Here is a 20,166-nt window from a genome sequence, read left to right as displayed (position 1 = left end):
ACTCGATATTTTCATAAGAAAATGAGCTCATGTGAAGGGATGGTATCATCCTGCCTAACCTGAATATGCTTTTGGATCCATGGAATCATTCGGCTAACCTTCACATAAAAATGAAAGAAATTCTTTCACGTCTGTATTATTAGCAAATGAATTGGACAATTAATATTTTGTTTGCTTTAAAAGGTTGTTTTAATAATCACAATTTTAAGTATTATATATTTATGACAATATCTTTCATTTTAAAGTCCATATTAAGTAGAGATAATTTTTGCAAGCTATTAAAATACGTAATCTTGTTAGAATGTATTGGCTCATAATAACAAATTGTGCATTTATTATAGCATGTGTTTTACAAAAAAAAAAATCTTCTTTAATGTGACCTTATTACAGAAGAAAAAATCAGTGTTTATTATCATTTTTATTTTTATTTTTATTATTTTTTTTAATGTGCGTTCATGGCTGGGCACGGTGGCTCACGCCTGTAATCCCAGCACTTTGGGAGGCCGAGGCAGGCAGATCACAAGGCTAAGTGATAGAGACCATCCTGGCCAACATGGTGAAACCCCATTTCTACTAAAAATACAAAAATTATCAGAGAGTAGTGGCTTGCGCTTATATTCCCAGCTACTCGGGAGGCTAAGGCAGGAGAATCATTTGAACCTGGGAGGCGGAGGTCGCAGTGAACCGAGATTGCACCACTTGCACTCCAGCCTGGCAACAGAGCCAGACTTCATCTCAAAAAAAAAAAAAAAAAAAAGCGTTTTAACAAATACAGAATAACGTATCTACTCATGCTGTAACATAAGGACTCCAGTACAGATAGCTGCAGAAACACAGATGGAAAATCACTATTGTTGCCCGAAGGAGATGGTTAGGAAGCAGTACTGAGATAAGATGATTTAAAATGGGTTTTGAGGAATGCATAGGAGTTTGTCAGAAAGAGACGACACCATGTTAAGAAAGAGAAGGGCCTCTCACAGTGTACAGCCTATATAAGCACGAAATACGATGGCAGAACGGTAGGCGCTAGAAATAAAAAGTACAAAATCGTTGCAGTGCAGCAAAAGCTGTAACTGCAGAAGGAAGGCTCCGTGTTAATAAATACAGAAGGAGGCTGAGCAGCGTGGCTGGCTTATGCCTGCAATCCCAGCACTTTGGGAGGCCGAGGCGGGAGGATCATTTAAGGTCAGGTGATCAAGACCAGCCTGACCAACGTGGTGAAACCCTGTCTCTACTAAAAACACAAAAATTAGCCGGGCGTGGTGGTGGCACACACCTCCAGTCTCAGCTACTTGGGAGGGTGAGGCAGGACAATCACTTCCATCCATGAGGCAGAGGTTGCAGTGACCCAAGATCATGCCATTGTACTCCAGACTGGGTGACCGAGTGAGACGGCGTCTCAAAAAGTATATATAATAAAAATAAATAAATAAATGAGTGAATATAAAAGGAAACAGTGAAGTTGGGCTAGCCCGTGAGAACAGGATTTGAGCCCCTAGCCTTCTCATCTCAATTCTCACCTCTGCCTTCTCCAAAGCAGCCCAGCTTTGGAGCTCCAGTTGGCGACTACAGGAGGCTTCAGATCTGATTTAGTTGGTCTTTTCAGGGCCACCTACCAGCTTGAACCTCCTCCAGAAAGGCTTCCTGGCTCTCCAGCTCCCATAGGCATGTTCTTCTCTAACATCTTCTTGTGAATATTTAGAATCAGTGGTTCCTGTCCTCCTTCTTCCCATTTTCTCCTTCTCGGGTTTCTACTTGGCCTGAAGCACCTTCCAGATCCCAAGAACTTCCCACTTCCTCCACATTCTGACTCACAAATTGAGCAGATTCCTGTGGGATACACGCAGCCTACTGCTAACTGGCAGGGGTGAGCCCCGGGACTGAGCAGACCCAATCTCAGTATGCTGGGAAGCAGGGACTCCTGCTGGGAAGCTTGTGCTGTCCACTGTCCTGCTCCTGAGGGGTCTGGGCCATGAACCAGCAGCATCAGCATCCACTGCAGGCTTGTTGGAAATGCAGATGATCAGGCACCACCTCCAGACCCATGTGACTTGTATGCACCATGAAGTCAGAGAACCTCTAGTCTTGCCCCACCACGCAGCGCTCCTGGGTCAAGCAGAGCCAGGCACTGGCAAGTCGAGGAAGTTCCAGCAAGGCCTGGGGCCTGACTACTTTGCTGGCAGGAAGCCTGCCATGTCGATGGCAGTGACACTTAATCCTGCCTGCACACAGTGCACACAGGCATCGTCCAGTGTGAACCGATGTCAGGCCCTTTTCTCTAAGATCTGATTAAACTGCTCTGGGATGTTCCCAGAAATGAGTCCTGTTTTGTTCTCTGATTATTCTTATCTGTGCCTAGGGTGGACCCAGTGGCCATCAAAGGACAGAACATTCTTCTCCCCAAGAGGGCAAGGGATGAGGAGTCCAAGCTGTCCCATTGGCATGGTCCTCAGCTGCCTGGGCCAGGTTTCTTTAATCAGGTTGGCACACGGTAGCTGGGCACTGAACACTCAGACCTGGCATGAACCCAGGCAAGAGAATAGCTTCCAGGGAGAGCCGATATTATAACTGTATCAGTGGAGAGGATCTGTCCAAGAAGAGCCCTCCGGGACAGTAGAAATGATTCCTTCATTCACTTGTAGAAAAGCTGGGCTCTGGCCCTGGCCCTGGTGGGAAGTCACTCCATAGGGTCCCTTCAGCAGCCTGGCTGTGAAGCTCCAGGTTGGTGGCTACAGAAGGCTTCAGGGTGCAGCCCTGCAGTGGCCTTTGCTGCTGAGATAGAGTCCGAATCCTCTGCATGGCATGTGAAGCACTGTGGCCTGACCCTCACTTGCCTTTCAAGCCTCCTTTTTGCCATTTCCTGACCTCAGATTCACAGTGCAATAAGGAGCTGCATGCGCGTGGCAGTTCTCTCCTCTGACTGTTTTTGGATGCCTACCCCCTTCCTCAGGGGCTCACCCATGTCTATACTCCTCACATCTGAAGTGTCATCACTTTCCCTAGAATGACTTCTTGGTCCTGCCCAGTCTGGGCTCCGCATTCTTCTCTGTGTTTGGTGGTTCCCACCCCACTACAGGCAAGAATGTCCAAAGTCTTCCTAAGTCATCTGGCACCACCTCTGTCCTCCACAGAGCCTGTGTCCCAAGTCCTTCTTTAGAATCAAAGTAAACTGAGTGGTGTGTAAAATCTGGCATTGCACAAAGTGTCTAACATTTGGGAAAGAAAATGTGTGCTTCCCTGGGAAACCCACACAGGACTTTTCCTGACATTCAGCTGGACCTCCCCCACTGAAGCCTTTCTCTGGATTCCTGCCCCAACACGAAAGCTCCATGGCCTGGGAAAGCAAACCCCAGAGCCAGGGCTGGCCAACTGCTGCCCACAGCAGAGGCCCAGCACTACCTATGTTATAGCTAAAACTAAAGATTTGTGGGAGCACACCCACACCCACTTGTCTAGATGTCGATGGTGGCAGCTTTCAGGCCACAGCCGAAGGCAGAGCTGATTATTTGCAACAGGAACCACGTGACCTGCAAATCTGAAACTCTCTGGCCCTTGGTAGGGGAAGTTTGCCAACCCCGGCTCCAGAGAACCCTGAAATCAACCCTTGGCACTTGGGGTACTGCTCCTTGTCTGAAGCATAGTCTTATTTTCTTGTTGCACTTGAACATAGATAACAAGCTATGTCTAATGTGATGGAGTTTTAGGGCCCCTGAAGAGGTGTAGGACTTGGGGTCAGATGACTTGGTTTTGACTTCCAGTTCTGCAATCCACAAGGTCTGGGGTCTTGAGAAAGTAGGAAAGTGCCTCCAGTTCTTGGTCTCCTTATCTGTCCAGAGATCGAGCTCCAGCCTCCACATGGACCTAAAGACTTGGTGAGTAAGGGAAAGGCTTGAGAACGCTGCCCAAGCGGCCCTCCAGAGGAGATGGCGTCATGCAAATTCATCCTGTTGGGAGGGGTCTGTTTGTGAGTGACATTAGATCTCTGTCCAAATTTGCCCTAAAGTGCAATTACTTCTGCTGCCAAATTCTACCCTGTCCCCTTCTTACTTTCCTGCTTTTGCCTCTAGTGTCTTCCACCAGGAATGACCCCAACCTCCCATCTCTCCTTCAGGCCAGGCCCGGAAGATGCTGCACAGAGGCACCTACCTCAGGCACCTTTTATCTCAGTCCAGCCTCATCCCAGCCTTTCCTAAGCATCCCACGCCAGGGGCATACACTCCTACCTCTCCATCCTGGGTACTGGCCAAGCTAGGCCTTGCCTGGTGATACCTGGTACTCCCCAGCAGTGAGCACAGAGGCTCAGCACGTATTTGTTGGATGGCCTTCACCCATTCCCTGTTCCCTTTCTCTCTCTCCTTCTCCAGTTCCCACTTGTCACCGGTAGCTGACAGTTACTCCACAGCAGAAAGAGATGAAGCAGGCAGCACAGGACCAGAGAATAGATAAGAGGAAATGAACTAGCCCAGTGTTGCACCCGCAAGCTAGGATTTTGAATAAAACGTTCTCTATCTAACAGGACTTAACATCCATACAACTACCTGGAAGGTGGTAGAAAGAGAGGAGTTTGTCATCTGTTGCTTGTGGATTGTATATACAGAAGTGTGCGTGTGAAGAGATAACCACTATCCTCCCATTCATTTTGTACTCACGTTTTGCCCCTGGATGGCAGGGTAGAACTGATTAGAAATAATGGCTGGGAGCAAGCGGGGAAGAGACTAACACAGACTCAGCTTGCAAACCTAAGTCCATGCTCCCTGTTGAGATGATGGGGGTGCAGGCAGAGTGGCCACAGAGGCTGTATCTCTACATCCTGGTCCAGGGCTGTGAGGAGCTGAATGTTGGCTTCCCTGCCATGCCAGGTCTCACACAGTTTTCATGGTTTTATTGACAGAAGTGATTTAATGACTAAAAGTAAACAGAGTCAGCCATTTGAGTCCATCAGGAAACAATAAATCAGCGTGGGAATGTGAGCTTCCCCGAAGGCTGAGCATTCACCTTCCAAGCTTAACTTTTTCATACTTTGGTCATTTTGTATATAAATCCTTTAAATTTATTATACAATTTCCTTTCTCCTTAAGAAGAGCAAACAACATATATTGTGATGTACTACAGTGATATTTTCGGAATTCCACAGTAAAGTTTTCTGCTCTTTTAAACAGCCCCTGGTTACTGTATCTTCAGAGTTTCTATGCAGTTTTGGCGGATTTCAAAGCTTTATTTGTTTATTTATTCTTTTGTCAGTTGTCAGCTCTTATTTCCTCTGCTATTGGTGTATTTTCCTATAAGAGCAATGTTTCTCTGGAAATATTTTTTTCTAATTTAAGAGAGAACTAGAAATATGAATGAGGAAGCTAGTTAAATATACATATATAAATTAAGAGCAACCTGAATTTGAGTGAAGATTTAGAGTTCTAAAGAAAGCCAAGGACATGGCATTTATAACAAGGATTTTGTAGATTTCACTTCAACTGATACAAAGATATTTTATTTATATATGTTCTTATTTTGTATCTTCTTGTTATTTAGTTTCTTATTTTGTAGCTTCTTGTTATTTAGTTTCTTATTTTGTAGCTTTTGCCAGTTTACTAATTAGTAAGGTTGTTGAAAGGCTAGAACTAATTGAAGTATTTTGACTGCAACATATTTCACTTTATATAATAGTATCAAATGTTCAGATTCAGTTGAGTGGTTCAAACACCTGATTAAGTAGCGAACATACATGAAACCCCTCCAAGTCGAAGACCTGATTCTGTTCTCTGAAGGCGACTCAGGAAGGGTAAGGGAGTTCATGTCGCACATTCTAGACAAGAGTTTGAGTGCCATGACATATGGACTCTCTAAGCTTTCTTGAAGAAATTTTCTGGATAGCTGAACAAGCTCTCTAAGAAAAGACAACTTTCTATTTTTTTCTTTTTCATTTCATTAAAAAGATGACTGCCGGCATTAACCGTCTCAATTTTGGTTACTCACATATTCATATTAGGTTTTAAATACAAAATCTGCATGTTCTTGGCCATTAGTGCAAATAGGATGTCATAAGCAACATCTTCTGCTCCCCATGGCTGGTGCCTCTGTGTGTGTGTGTGTATGTGTGTGTGTGTGTGTGTGTGTGCGCGCATACATAAAATTTGTCAAATGGATGCTTTGATGACCTTGGGTCACAGGTCCATTTTTGCCAGATGAATGGCTGTGTGACACCCTCAGTTTGTGAATTCCATGCCTGCATCTATTTGTGTAATGGACTAAGTGAGGGCTACTGTCACCCAAGACCTGAGCAAAGAAAAGTGATCCTTGGAAACTCAGTCCCTTTCACACAGACATGGCAAACCCAAGGAGCCACGCAGGCAGCTGACACAAGGAGCCCAGCCTCAGGCTCAGTGCAGCAGGGAGATGTGCCCCAACTGACTTGGACAGCAGGTCATTACCAGGGGACACACAGGGGCCTGGGGAGAAAGCTAGGGATCTCAGACAAGGATGTTTAAAACCCTGTGCAGAGCAAAGAACTGTGTCTGTGGAAGGAACGTGGCTTAAAGGCTACCAGTTTGTGACTTCTGCCTAGTATCACTAACAGAGGACCTAAGTCCTCCATTGGGAGACTGAGTCACCAATCCAGACACAGAACTTTTTTCTGAGGTTGGCTTAGTGATGGAAAAGAAAAAAAAATACGTATATACACACAAATATAATGAATGTGAATGTCCATCTCTTTGGAAGGCGTGCCTCCTCGTTTTCCTCAGGCCTCACTGCTCTCTGTTGTCTGACACTAGGCCTAGTTCACACACTTATATTTTCTACCTGTTCCTTCTAAGTATTTGCATTTTTAACTGTATATTCTTCTTTTTTCTGTTCTCAGTTGTGGTTTCCAATCTGATCAGGGAGCTAAAACAGTGGAACTGATGGCCAGGCAGAGCCCAGAGTGTGTGAATAACGTCCCGGCCTGGCCGTGACAGGTGGTCCCGCATTTGCCCTCGGCCTCGACTGGGGCGTATGAACTGTGGCTTCTTTCTTCTCGAACTGTAGAGCCCTGGTCTGTAACATGCAGAGTTAATTGTGACACCAGAAACAAAACACACAAAGCACAGATTACAGTGCCCAACACCTCACAGGAACTCAATATGTGGAAAGTCGTTATCACGGTGGTGGTTATTTTATGACGATTATTTTTATCAGTGTAACTTATGTCAAGGAAAGGAGTGACAGCTGAACAGCGCTGGAATCACCCAGTGCAGAAATGCTTATATTCATAAACTTCCCCGGCTCCTAAGCAGGGCGTGTCTTATATCCAAATACAATAGATGTGGAATTCTAAAGCCCCAATTAAGTGGAAAAGGTCGCTTGAGAGGTAACAATAGGCCAGAACCAAGCAGCAACAGAAAAGCTACTTAGTTTGGCAAGCTTTGTTAAGAAGAATCCTTCAGAAAAGCCCCCCTCAGAATCCTCTGAATGGGGCCTGAGCCGGCCTCCGTCCTGGCCTGTCACACACAGGGTTAATTGAACGCTTGGGTTGGGGGCGGGTCCCCCTTTTGTAGCAGTCACCGGTCGCAAAACAAAAACCAATTGCTGGGTTCAGAAAGGGTTTTCCAGCTTACGCTCTGTGCTGAAATAAGCCCTCCAATTCTTCCTCCTGTTTGGCCAGGAGGAGGTGAGGACAAAATTAAATCTTTCAGATACACAGAGTTTGCTGAAGAAGGTGAAAGTTCCATCGCAAATTCCTGATGGAATGCGGACTCCGGGTGGAAGCTTTGCTCCCTTTGTCTTCCGTGCTGTGGGTGCACCGCTGGCTCCTGCAGCCGCGCGGGTGGGGGATGGGAATCTGTCCAACTGAAACCCCAGCCCCCCACCTCCCTGCCCCTCAGTGCCCCAGTCTCCCCGCCCACCCCCATCCTCACCCCGAAATATTAGTCTGCACTCTGTAATTAAGCCTGGGGGACCTGGAGATTTGGGATTCCAGTGGAGGAAGGCGGCACTGAACACTCGCCCCGGCCCTGCACCCTTGAAGCTGGAGATTTCCTTACTCACACATGGCTTCCCAGGTAAACAGGCTTGGAAACGGTTCCAGGCGGAAACTGCATGAGCACCTTACACTAGCTTGTCAGGAACCAGTTAGTTTAATTACACGAGCATAAAATTATAACATTGAAAAACGTAAAATTGTAGCTAAAAATGGAGAGCTCACCTGGCTTTCTCAAGTCCTTCACAGAATATCTTTCTTAAATAAAGTATTTTCTTGGCCACTAAAGGCGTTTGTTTTCTGTAATAGACAAGCCGGCATAGTGAGAGATGAGCGCTCTTGTTACCTAACAGCCGTGCTGTAAGGATATTATGTGTTAGCCAAAGTGTTTAATTTCTTTGGGCCTCAGCTTCCTTCCCGTAAAATGTGTATGATTTTGCCAATCTGAGAATATAATCTGGAGATTAAATCTGAACTTTTTTCTGATTTAATTTTTCTAAATACTCAGTCCAAAATTCAGATTAAATTCAATTGCTCTAATTCATGGATTTGATTCTTTAATGGATGAAATAATACTAACAGGCACTTTCGAACATGTCGGTGTGCAAAGCGCTGCCCTGATTCACCTGCACATGCCAGCCCTTTAATTCTCAGAGTGGTTTTGCACTCAGACACTTCTATTATTCTCAGTACACAGTGACACTCTGGGCAAGTGAGACTAAGCAGCAGGCCCAAGGCCACAGAGTTAGTAAGAGACGGAGCCCAGATTCGAAGTGAGGTCTGCTGACTCGCACGCGTATGCGCTGAGCAGGACCCCGTCCATCCTCAGTCGTTGCACGGTATTTCATGCAGAGGAGATTCACATGGTCACTCCATTTGAGGGTCCTTTTCTCATTTCTTCTGGCTCAGCGTTTAGGCGGCGATCTACCTGTGAATATTATAACCTCACGGAGATTATGGATGGACAGTCGGTTAGCACACAGCTTCTTTATTTCTGAAGTAATCCTGCCCAGTTGCTGTCCACCTGGGAAAGAAGGGAAGGCCAAGCATGTCTCAAAAATGTCTCAGACAAGCACCCAGGATGGCCCCACGGGCTGGGCTTGGGAGAGATCCCTTGTGTCCAAGGACTTTCTCTGGGTCTTTAAAGTAGTGGAATGGCTTAGTCTGGTATTTTCTGTAGGTGGATGCGTGGACCCTAGACCTGAAATCTCCGTGCCATGGAGTTCCAGTCACCAAGGCACACCAAGGTCACAGAGGAGTGAGAATCACAGGGAGCCTTTTCTAACCACCGTTCAGACACCTGGGTCTCCATCTTTCTTCCTAGCACGGTGAGCATCACTTTCAGGTGTAGACTATCAAAAGGCAGGAGACCTGGGCTCCCATCCTGGCCTCGCCATTTCCCAGTGACTTGACCACTGTACCTATCCTCCTCCTATGCTCATCTCTCTGACTGTGAGGTGGGAAGACAGAAAGGCAGGTAAACAGTCTGGAAAAATTCCTGGTATGACACAGGACATTAGTGATTTAGGAGATGTGGAGAGACTTGATTCTTCTTTTCCTTCCTGCTCAAGGCACATTCTGAAGATGCTTTCATAGCAGGCATGAAGGGAGCCATTTAAAAAGAGAGATGCTTTACTGGGGTGGAGGGGAGGTTCGGTCGCCAGGTTCTTGGTAGGGTTCTAGGCTGAGACGGCCTGTAGGATTAGTAATGGTGGTGGTGGTTATAGTGATGACAGCAGTCATACTTATTATAATTCCCAGATAGCCTTTGCTCTACGAGGATTTTCTAATTCTCACAAATCTTAGAAGGTACGTAATTTATTTTTTCTATTAACAGATGAGGGACCTGGCACCTGGGGAAGTAACTTATGCAAGATTCAGGGCCACAAAAAGGAGCTGTTTGTTTTAGCCTAGACTGATGTGAGCCCAGTTCTGCCTGTAGTAGGTGGAGAGCTCTTTCCCAGCAAAACCCATCCCTCCTTTGCTTCTGAGACCCAGTGCCCGGCCCCAGCCAGTAGACAGAGCAGCTCTGGAAAATCGCCCCATTTCTTCCAACTCCCACGACGGTGGACCCACTGTAGACTGGGGCAAATGCTGTTGTTTTGCTTGTCTTCCTATTTCTATCTTAATTCTCTCCACTCTTCTCCCCTCATACACAGTGGCAGAGAAAGTAGCAGAAAAATATTGGATGGTACTTGATGTTAATTGAAAAGTTTTCTACAGTCGTGCTGTAAGATTTGTGTGTAGAGGGAGGGGGACGGATGAACGTGCATTCTGAATTGCGTCCCCTGCAGTCTGCTTCTGTTTGCTCTGGGTCCACCCATTGGAGCCAATCCTATGGTAAGAACAACTGAGATTCTCTCTCACTCTTCTTCATTCTGCACTGACATCGGAGAGAGTTTTTCTAAGCATTCTTGTGGATTACATCAACCTCTAATTGGCAGGTCAGTATTAGCTGCCCATGACCTACCTGTAGGGCAACATCCAAGTTGCTTAGTCATGAGCAGCCCTCCACATTTGCTCCTCACCTGCCTGTCCAACCCTTGTTCTCCACCTCCCTGCTCTCCCTGCACCACCCCACGTGTCAGCGTGACCCCACCTCTCCAATGTCAGCCTCACAGATACGGTTTGCATATCTATAGTGAACACTTAAGGTGACTCAAGGTCTATCTGCTGAATCAATGCATAAAGTAATAGTAGCCAAACCGCACATTCCACAGCCTCCCCGCGGCCCGACCTTCAGTCATCTCTCATCATACACTTCAGCTGAGAGGATTCCCGGTGGCTTGTCAAGGCTCAACTCCAAGTTTTCTCTTCTTCTCTGGAGCTTTTTCTGTCTTATCTTCCCCAAAGTAGGGTGAGCAGAGTATTTACTCTCCTTGGGGCTCATTTTCTCAGAAGCAGAAGTAATGGGAAGGAAACCGAGTGGGTGCCTTCATGGGGAGTCCTGTGGATTCTAGTGAGTCCCTTGTGTCATTCTTCAGGATCTTCTAGAAGAAACACTTTCATTCCTAATTTTGTGTACATGTCCTCTGTCCTCATTACCTCTCAACTCAAATGCCATTCTGCCTAGAGTGTCCCAGTTCTATTTAAAATGAGCACTAATGGCGTTCCCTCTGGTGGCAGCCCCAGGAACCCACCCAACACCCTTTCTCAATTGCACACATCTTCTTCACTTGGCTTTGCAACAGATGAGCAGCTTCTTGAAGGCAAGACCTGTCCATCGATTTTACTAGGCAAAGGCTTCTGCTAGAGGTTGTAGGATCATGGCGCGGACCAAGGCACGGACCCTCCCCTCAAGTGTTTATCATCAAGGGGGTATAATAGACATGCACCGTTGACCAAACACGGTCATTTGAAAACCATCAGGGGAGCTTAGAGAAAAGTACACCTTCTGCAGGAAGATCAGGGAAGACGCTAAGAAGAAACGGGATTTAGTCTTAACCTAAGGAATGAATATATTTTAATAGGCAGGTTTTGGGGTAAGATGGGGTGATGGGGAAGTCATCTGGAGCTAGAGAAGCCAAGGAAGAGGGATGGAGTTTGATCATGGGTAACAGCTGAGCAGAAAGAAAGGAGGGGAAATTTTATGTCAGCTCATTACTTTTTGGAATCCATGTTTTTCAAATAGCCTAAGATCCTAAGCAATGACTGAGTATTGAACAGACAAAGGATTTTAAAATGTCACACACACACACACACACACACACACACACACACACATTAAACAGGAGTAAGATCCACCTAAGACACACATAAACATTTATCATTCCAAATATTTCAACTTGGCATTACGCTAATAATCCCTAATTAAGACAGTGCCCAATAGTTAAATACATGAGATATAAGATAAGAAATTAAAGGCCAACACAGACACAGGACACTGACTGTGTTTCTCATTCGGTATGCTTTCATTATTCAAATTATTGTACGTAGACTCTAATACAGATTGGTGTACTGGATCACCACAATCTGTGACAGGCACTGAGTGTATGGCACAGAACAAAACAGCTGTGGACGCTGCTCGGGAAATCTGGAAACTCGTTATGCATTCACCATGCCTGTGTGCCCCTGTTCGGGTGTGGCCTGGCTTCCGGAAGAACTGTCTGCAGCCCCCTGCATAGAACTGCAGGGTGGGCACTGGGAGTCATCACAGAGTCTCACTTGTGTCCTGGGAGCTACCACCAAACAGGGGGAAGAGGCTCGGGGGGATCGGAGCCTTGGAAAGGTCCTGATCATCCCCAGATTCAGGTTTTCCTTTCAAGGAAACTTAGCTCAGAAGGTTGTGGTGAAGTTTCATGAGACAGTATCTGTAATGTCTGAACCACGTGGGCTGGTATCCAGCAGGTTCTCCCTAAGTATCAAGTCTCCTTCCTTCTTCTCTCTCCCCAGCTGATGGGGTAGAGATTTAGTAACAGCGTTTTCATAACAACGAGGTCCAGTAACAATTCCAGATCCAATTTTTCTACTGGTTTGGGGACTTGGCTGTCATGGAGTATTGGGTGCTGATGACTTTACCCTTGAATGGGTCCGGTTCTTCTTAAGAGCCCTCCATTGCTAAGCCACACTTACAATCCCAGGATGCAAACTTATCCCCATTCCATGGACAAGCATTGTCTCATTCCGTCCACCAGGGCCAGGATTGCCAAGAGATCTCCCTGGTGCAGCCTCTAAGAGCGCAGACCGCTCTGATGATCGTGGAATTGTTCCTTCAGTCTACAAGAAAATCCTGCTTTCCAGGGATGGAGCTGAGAAGAAGGAATGAGCGGTGACAGGTGGGTTAGGTAGTCCTAGCTGACTCAGGCTAGCAGGTGTATGTCATTCTCAGACACACAGGGAGAGGAGGAACATAATCTGAGGGAGTCCTTTTGGGGAGCTGCACACACAGGAGGCCCTGGGCTCCAGGTTAATGGGCACTTTGCCTGCAGTTTTCCAGCCAGAGCCAGTAGAACCACCAGCAAGCCCTTAGAAAACAGAGAAGAAGGCAAAACTACCTTTCTCCAGTTGGGTGCATAGGAGACTACTCACGCCTCAGGCATGAACTCCAGAGAGCAGTGCAAGCCCAGCCTGACCGCATCCTCCACAGGCTCCTCCACTACCTGCTTCCAGGCTGATGCTCTAGTACTGGTAATTTCAGGCCACGATGATGATCTCACTGGACCCCTTCTCCATTAAGCAAGGAGATTTTTCGGGGAGGGACTGTGCTTTATTCATCTGTGTGCTCCACCTATGACCACAGAAATCAGAGATACTTCCCGACAAAGAAGCATACCTGTGTAGCAATTCCCCTCATTTACTCTTTACCACATCTGGCACAAGGGAACCTCTTCTCACGAGACCTCTGTGATGAAAAACAACAACACCAAAAGCCCTCTGACATTGAACACTTATTTTTTAGTTGCAGTTCATTTGAGACCCCTGCCTTTGCTCTGCCAGAACTTGTGGTTTCTTGCTAACGTCTCATTTTCCCTGCACACCCAGCACTCCCCTGCCACAGGACCTTTGCACTTGCTATTTCTTCCACAAGAAATGCTGTTCCCATAGATACCTGTACTGCCCCTCTCCCAGGTCCTCTGGGACTCTGCTCAGTGTCACTGTATCATTAAGCCCTCCTGACTACCTTGTTGAAAACCATAACTCCTGGGTTTCTCCATCCATCCTTCTGGGTTTCTCCATGCATCCTCCATCCCATCTTCCTTTTTATTTGCATCTATACCCCTTATTATTTCCTAACTTGCAGTATGCTTTGCTTTTTATTTGTTTATAGCCTGTTTCCCTTTTTTAGACTCTAAGCTTCCTGAGCACAGGCATGTGTGTCTGTTTCATGCACTGCGAAATCTCCAGTGCCTAGAACAATATGTGACACACCATAAGCAGAAAGTAGATACCTGTTGAATGGATAAGTGAGTAAACCATGGATTGAAAGCTCAGGTAGGGAGTTTATCTGTCGGCCATTGCCAACAGGTGATGTGTCTGGGGTCATAGGGCTCTTAGCAGGTGGGGCAGGAACTACGTCTCACCTGGATGCAGCCCCAGTGACTGAGGTAAACTGGTTTCCTGGAGACTGACTGTCTTCCTATAGGACTGGATTGGGAATTGTGAGGCAGCCTCAACCCAGAAACAAAGAGCGGTGCTTTGGGCCCTGTTGGGGAGCATGTGATACCAGGAGGAGGGGGTGTGTTTTAAGGGCTGATGGATACGGCCTCTGTTCCCTTCTTTTACATCTGGATATGTTTCATCTCGCCAGTCTTTTAACTTTTTGAAGTTTTGATTTTTCCATCTAAATAATTAAAATAAAGACACCAATTCCTAGTTTGATGGGTTTCTGTAGATGCTCAATAAATGGTTGTGGAATGGCTTGTAAGAAATCAGAAATATTTGTACACCTCCTGGCATATAGGAGTCACATAGAAATGGCAGTTGCTATGATGTAAATGGGGGCAATGTTCTCACCTCCCATAGTTACAATCTCAAGAAGTGCCCCAGGGGTGACCACCAATGCGGGAAAGCAGGCAGTGTTCAGTGTTCACTGGAAGGAAGGCAGTGTTCAGTGGACAAGCCAGTTCCACCATGTACAAGCCATGTGCTACCCTCCTCGTGATCTGAACTCTGAGCCTCATCAGGAAGCAGGAGACTATGACCATCACCTCGGTCAGGAGGTGTTTTGATGATCAGCTGGAAGCCCAGGCACAGCACGTCTGCATTCTGGGGTCTACAGCAAACATTACGTCTTCCTTTCTTATCTTCCCACTCATCTCAGTCAGAGCCTCCAAAGTTTCTACCCATGCTCTCTTATTACTTAGATTTTCAAAAGTCTTTTTTTGTGTGTCTGTGAACCACTTACTATTGCAGGGTACTAGGCTTTATGAAGAAGACAGTGAGCACGAGTATTTAAATATTTAGAAAGGCACATTTATTCAAATACTTACCAGATCAGGCTCCTCTCCTCAGTAGTAGACGGCTATGAGAAACACCATGCGGGCTAGGGAAAAGAGAGCCAGTTCTTCCTATGCAGAAAAAGGGAAGCTTAAAAGGAAATGAGCTCATGAGGCACAAAAATACGTAGAGAAATTCTAAATGTAAGTTAGTAAGTGAAAGAAGCCAGCCTAACAGGCTACAGTACGGTCTGACTCTGACATTCTGGAAAAGGCAAAACTATGGAGACGGTAAAAAGATGAGTGGTCGCCAGGCACTGGGGGAGGGAAGAATGAATAGGTGGAACACAGAGGGTTTTTAGGGCAGTGAAACTGCTCTGTATGACACTACAATGGCGGACACATGTCATCACACATCTGTCGAAACCATAATACTGTAAAACACAAGCAGTGCACCCTCGTATAAACTGTGAACTTTAATCCGTGATAACGTGTCAGCATTGGTCTATCAAGTGTAACAAATAAAACAAGCTGAAGTAATATGTGAATAGGGGAAATGGTGCTGAGGGGAGAAAGAGCAACACTGAATTCTGTACTGTGGAATCTATTATTTTATTAACATGAACTCGTTATACATATTTATGAAGCACATGTGACATTTTGTTACATGCACACCACAATGATGATCAAATTGCCACGTTTAGACTACTTATCACCTCTAATACTTATCTGTGTGGAAAACATTTAAATCTAATCTTCTAGCTATTTTAAGATGTACAGTAAGTTATCATTAACTGTAGTCACTCTCTGTGCCACAGAACTTACTCCTTCTGTCTAACCGTATGTTTGTATTCATCGAGCTACCTCTCTTCATCCCCTCTCTATGATAAGAATCATTCTGCCCTCTATCTCTGTGAGTTCCACTTTTTTGGTTTCTACATGTAAATAACAGCACGTGATATTTGTCTTTCTATGCCTGGCTTATTCCACTTAAAATAATGACCTCCAGTTCATCCATGTTGTTGCGAATGACAGGACTTCCTTATTCTGTATGGCTGAATAGAATTCCATTGTGTATGTATACACCACATTTTCTTTATCCATTCATCCATTGATGGACACTTAGAGTGATTCCATATCTTGACTGTTGTGAATAGTGCTGAAATGAACATGGGGTGCAGTATTCCTTGATACTTATTGTCTTGCCTTTGGAAAAGTACTCAGTAGTGGGATTGCTGAACTGTATGATATCTCCGTTTTGTTTTCTTTTTTAGAATCTCCAATACTATTTTTTTCATGACTGTACTAATTTACATTTACATCACTCATTTGTAAGAGTTTCCTTTTCTCCACACCGTTACCAGCATTGTTACTTTTGTCTTTTTAATAACAACCATGCTATATGGATTGAGATTATATTTGCTTGTGGTTTTAATTTGCATTTCCCTGATAATTAGTGATGTTGAACATTTAAAAATTATATCCGTTGGCCATTTGTCTGATTTCTTTTGAGGAATGTCTATACGGATCCTTTTCCCACTTTTAAATGGGATTACCTGTTTCTTGATGTGAGTTGTTTGAGTTCCTTGTACATTTTGGATATTGGTGCCTTGTCAGCTGAATAGTCTGTGAATATTTCCTCCCGTTCTGCAGGTAGTCTCTACACTCTGTTGATTGTTTCCTTTGGTGTGCAAAAGCTTTTTAATTTAGTGTATTCGCATATGTCTCTTTTGTTTGTTTGTGCTTTGAAGTCATAGGCATGAAATATTTGCTCTCTACCCATTACCAAAGCATTTTTACTATTTTTCTTCTAGTAGCTTTATAGTTTCAGGTAGTAAGCTTACATTTTTTATTCATTTCAAATTTATTTTCATATATGGTAAAATACAAGGATTTAATTTGCTAATTCTGCATATGTATATTCAGTTTTCCCAGCATCATTTATTGAAGAGACTGTCTTTTCTCTAATGTTCTTGGTGCCTTCGTTAAAAATCCATTGTCTGTAAATACATGGATTTATTTCTGTGTATTCTATTGTTTTCCATTGGTCTATGTGTCTTTTATTTTATACCAACACCATGCTGTTTTTCTTGATATAGTTTTGTAGTATATTTTAAAGTCTGATAGTGTGATGCCTCCAGCTTTGTCATTTTTGCTCCAGATTGCTTTGGCTACTTGGGGTCTTTCCATATAAATTTTAGGATTGTTCCAATTTTTCTATTGCATGACGCATGTCTTTGGTACTTTGATAGGGATTGCAGTTAAATCTTTAGATTGCTTTGAGTGATATGATCATTTCAAAAATGAAAATTCTTCTGATCCATGAGCATGTGATGGCTTGCTGTTTGTTTGCATTGTCATTTTTTTTATCACTTTTTTGTGGTGTTTGCCGTAGAGATATTTTACATTTTTAATTAAATTTATTCTTATGTATTTTATGAATTAATTTTTTTGTATTTGTTGTAGATAGAATTGCTTTGTAGCTAGGTTATTATTCATATGTAGAAATATTACTACTGGGTTTTTTACGTTGATTTTGTAGTAGCTCTACTGAATTTGGGGTTTAGTAGTTCTAAGAGTTTTTGATAAAGTCTTTTGGATTTTCTCTTTAAAATGCACACACACACACACATTTCAATAGTTTTGGGGGTACAAGTGGTTTTTGGCTTCATGGATGAATTATATAGTTGTGAAGTCTGAACTTTTAGTGTACCCATCACCCAAGTAGTGTACATTGTACTCAATATGTGGTATTTTTATTACTCACACCCCCTCTTCTGAGTCTCCTCTCAAGATGGATCAAAGACTTAAATCTAAGACCTGGAACCATAGAAATTATAGAAGAAAATCTAGAAAAAACTCTTTTGGACATTGTCCAAAGTAAAGAATTTATGATTAAGACCCTGAAAGCCGGGTTTCATTTTCTACCTGTGATGAGTTTTCTCAGCACCATTTATTGAACAGGGTGTTCGTTCTCTAATTTATGTTTTTGTATGCTTTGTTGAATATCAGTTGTTTGAGAGTATTTGGCTTTATTTTTGGGTTTCCTAACCTGTTGCAGTAGCCTGTGTATCTATTTTATACCAGTACCATGCTACTTTCATTGCTATAGCCTTGTGACATAATTTGAAGTCAGGTGATGTGAAGTCTCCAGATTTTTTCTTTTTGCTTACGATTGCTTTGTCTATTCAGGCTCTTTGTTTGGTTCCATGTGAATTTAATTTTTTTTCTAATTCTGTTAAAAATGATGTTGGCATGTTAATAGGAATTGTATTCTCAATCAAAAGTTTGACTTTGTCTTGTGAATCCCAGGCAGAGGCCAACTCTTATGGGCAAATTCCAGGTGAGATCAACCTGGCTTTTCATCCCTGATTTGAATTTGTATATTACTTTAGACAGTGTGGGTATTAGTTCATTCTCACACTGCTATGAACAAATACCTCTGACTGGGAAATTTATAAAGAAAAGAAATTTAATTGACTCACAGTTACACATGACTGGAGGGGCCTCAGGAAACTTGGAATTAGGTCCTCACGTTTCAAAACACAATCATGCCTTTTCAACAGTCCCCCTAAGTCTTAGCTCATTCCAGCATTAATCCAAAAGTCCAAGTCCAAAGTCTCATCTGAGACAAAGGAAGTCCCTTTTGTCTATGAGTCTGTAAAATTGAAAGCAAGTTGGTTACTTCCTATATACAATGGGGTTACAGGCATTGGGTAAATACAATTGTTCCAAATGGAAAAAAATGGCCAAAACAAAGGAGTTGCTGGCCCCATGCAAGTCCAAAATCCAGTAGGGGAGTCATTAAACCTTTAAGCTCCAAAATGACCTCCTTTGACTCAATGTGTCACGTGCAGCTCAGGCTGCTGCAAGAGATGGGCTCCTATAGCCCTGAGCAGCTATACCCCTATGACTTTCTAGGGTACAGCACCACTCCTGGCTGCTGTCACAGGCTGACAATGAGTGTCTATGGCTTTTCTAGGTGCATGATGCAAGCTGTTGGTGGTTATACCGTTGTGGAGTCTGGCGAATGGTAGCCTTCTTCTCACAGCTCCACTAGGCAGTGCACCAGTGGGGGCTCAGTATGGGGGCTCTGACTGCACTTTTCCCTTCTGCATTACCCAAGCAGAGGTCCTCCATGAGGGCTCCATCCCCTGCAGCAAACTTCTTCATGGACATCCAGGCATTTCCACACATCCTTTGAAATCTAAACAGAGGTTCCCAACTGCAATTCTTGACTTCTGTGCCCCAGCAGGCTCAACACCACATGTAAGCTGCTGAAGCTTGGAGCTTGAACCCTCTGAAGCAACAGCCTGATTTGTACATTAGCCCCTTTTAGCCATGGCTAGGATGCAGGGCACTATATCCTGAGGATAGATTGAGCAGAAAGACCCTGGACCCAGCCCATGAAACTATGTTTTCCTCCTAGGCCTCTGGGCCTATGATGAGAGGGCCTACCATGAAGGTCTCTGTCATGCCCTGGAGATATTTTACCCATTGTCTTGGCATCACTTATGAAAATTTCTGTAGCTAGTGTGAATTTCTCCACAGAAAATAGAATTTTCTTTTCTATTGCATTGTCAAGCTCAAAATTTTCCAAACTTTTATGCTCTGCTTCCTTTTGGGTGCCTTGCCACTGAGAAATTTCTTCAGCCAGATACCCTAAATTATCTCTCTCAAGTTCAGTGTTTCACTGATCTCTAGGATAGGGCAAATGCCTCCAATCTCTTTGCTAAAGCATAGCAGAGTTGACTTTTACTTCAGTTTCCAACAAGTTCCTCGTCCCCACCTGAGACTACTCAGCTGGGACTTCACTGTCCATATCACCATCAACATTTTGGTCAAAGCCATTCAACAAGTCTCTAGGAAGTTCAATATTTCCCACGTTTTTCTATCTTCTCCTAAGCCCTCTGAATTGTTCCAACGTTTGACCCATTATCCAAGTCACTTCCACATACTCAGGTATCTTATAGCAATGCCTCACTCGGTACCAATTTACTGTATGTCTGTTCTCACATTGGTATGAAGAAACATCCGAGACTGGGTAATTTAAAAAGGAAAAATGTATAATTGACTCACAGTTCCTCTTGGCTGGAGAGGCCTCAGGAAACTTTCAATCACGGCACAAACCAAAGAAGAAGCAGGCATCTTATTTACAAAGTGGTAGGAGAGACAGTGAATACAAGCAGGGGAAATGCCAGACACTTATAAAACCATTAGGTCTCATGAGACTCACTCCCTCTCACCAGAATAGCACGGGGGAAACCACTCCCATGGCCTAGCACTTGACACATGGGGATTATGAGGATTACAATTAAAAATGAGATTCTGGGTGGATAC

General features: G+C 44.3%; 1 long non-coding RNA gene across 35 annotated transcripts in view; it reads left to right on the top strand.

Moving 5' to 3' along the window:
* Nucleotides 1-20,166, top strand: part of LOC128928056 (uncharacterized) — a 119,074-nt gene that overhangs the window by 12,506 nt on the left and 86,402 nt on the right. Inside the window, exon 2 of one of the 35 annotated variants that reach the window (XR_013526210.1) lies at nt 9,132-9,279. The exons of the other annotated variants lie outside the window; for them this stretch is intronic. This is a non-coding gene — a long non-coding RNA (uncharacterized LOC128928056). The remainder of the gene's footprint in view (nt 1-9,131; nt 9,280-20,166) is intronic. 35 annotated transcript variants of the gene reach the window in all.

Source organism: Callithrix jacchus, chromosome 14 (genome assembly GCF_049354715.1).
Source record: "Callithrix jacchus isolate 240 chromosome 14, calJac240_pri, whole genome shotgun sequence".
NCBI classification, from domain to species: Eukaryota; Metazoa; Chordata; class Mammalia; order Primates; family Cebidae; genus Callithrix; species Callithrix jacchus.
The sequence above is the reverse complement of the archived record's forward strand: the minus strand, read 5'-3'. Positions and strand labels throughout refer to the sequence as shown.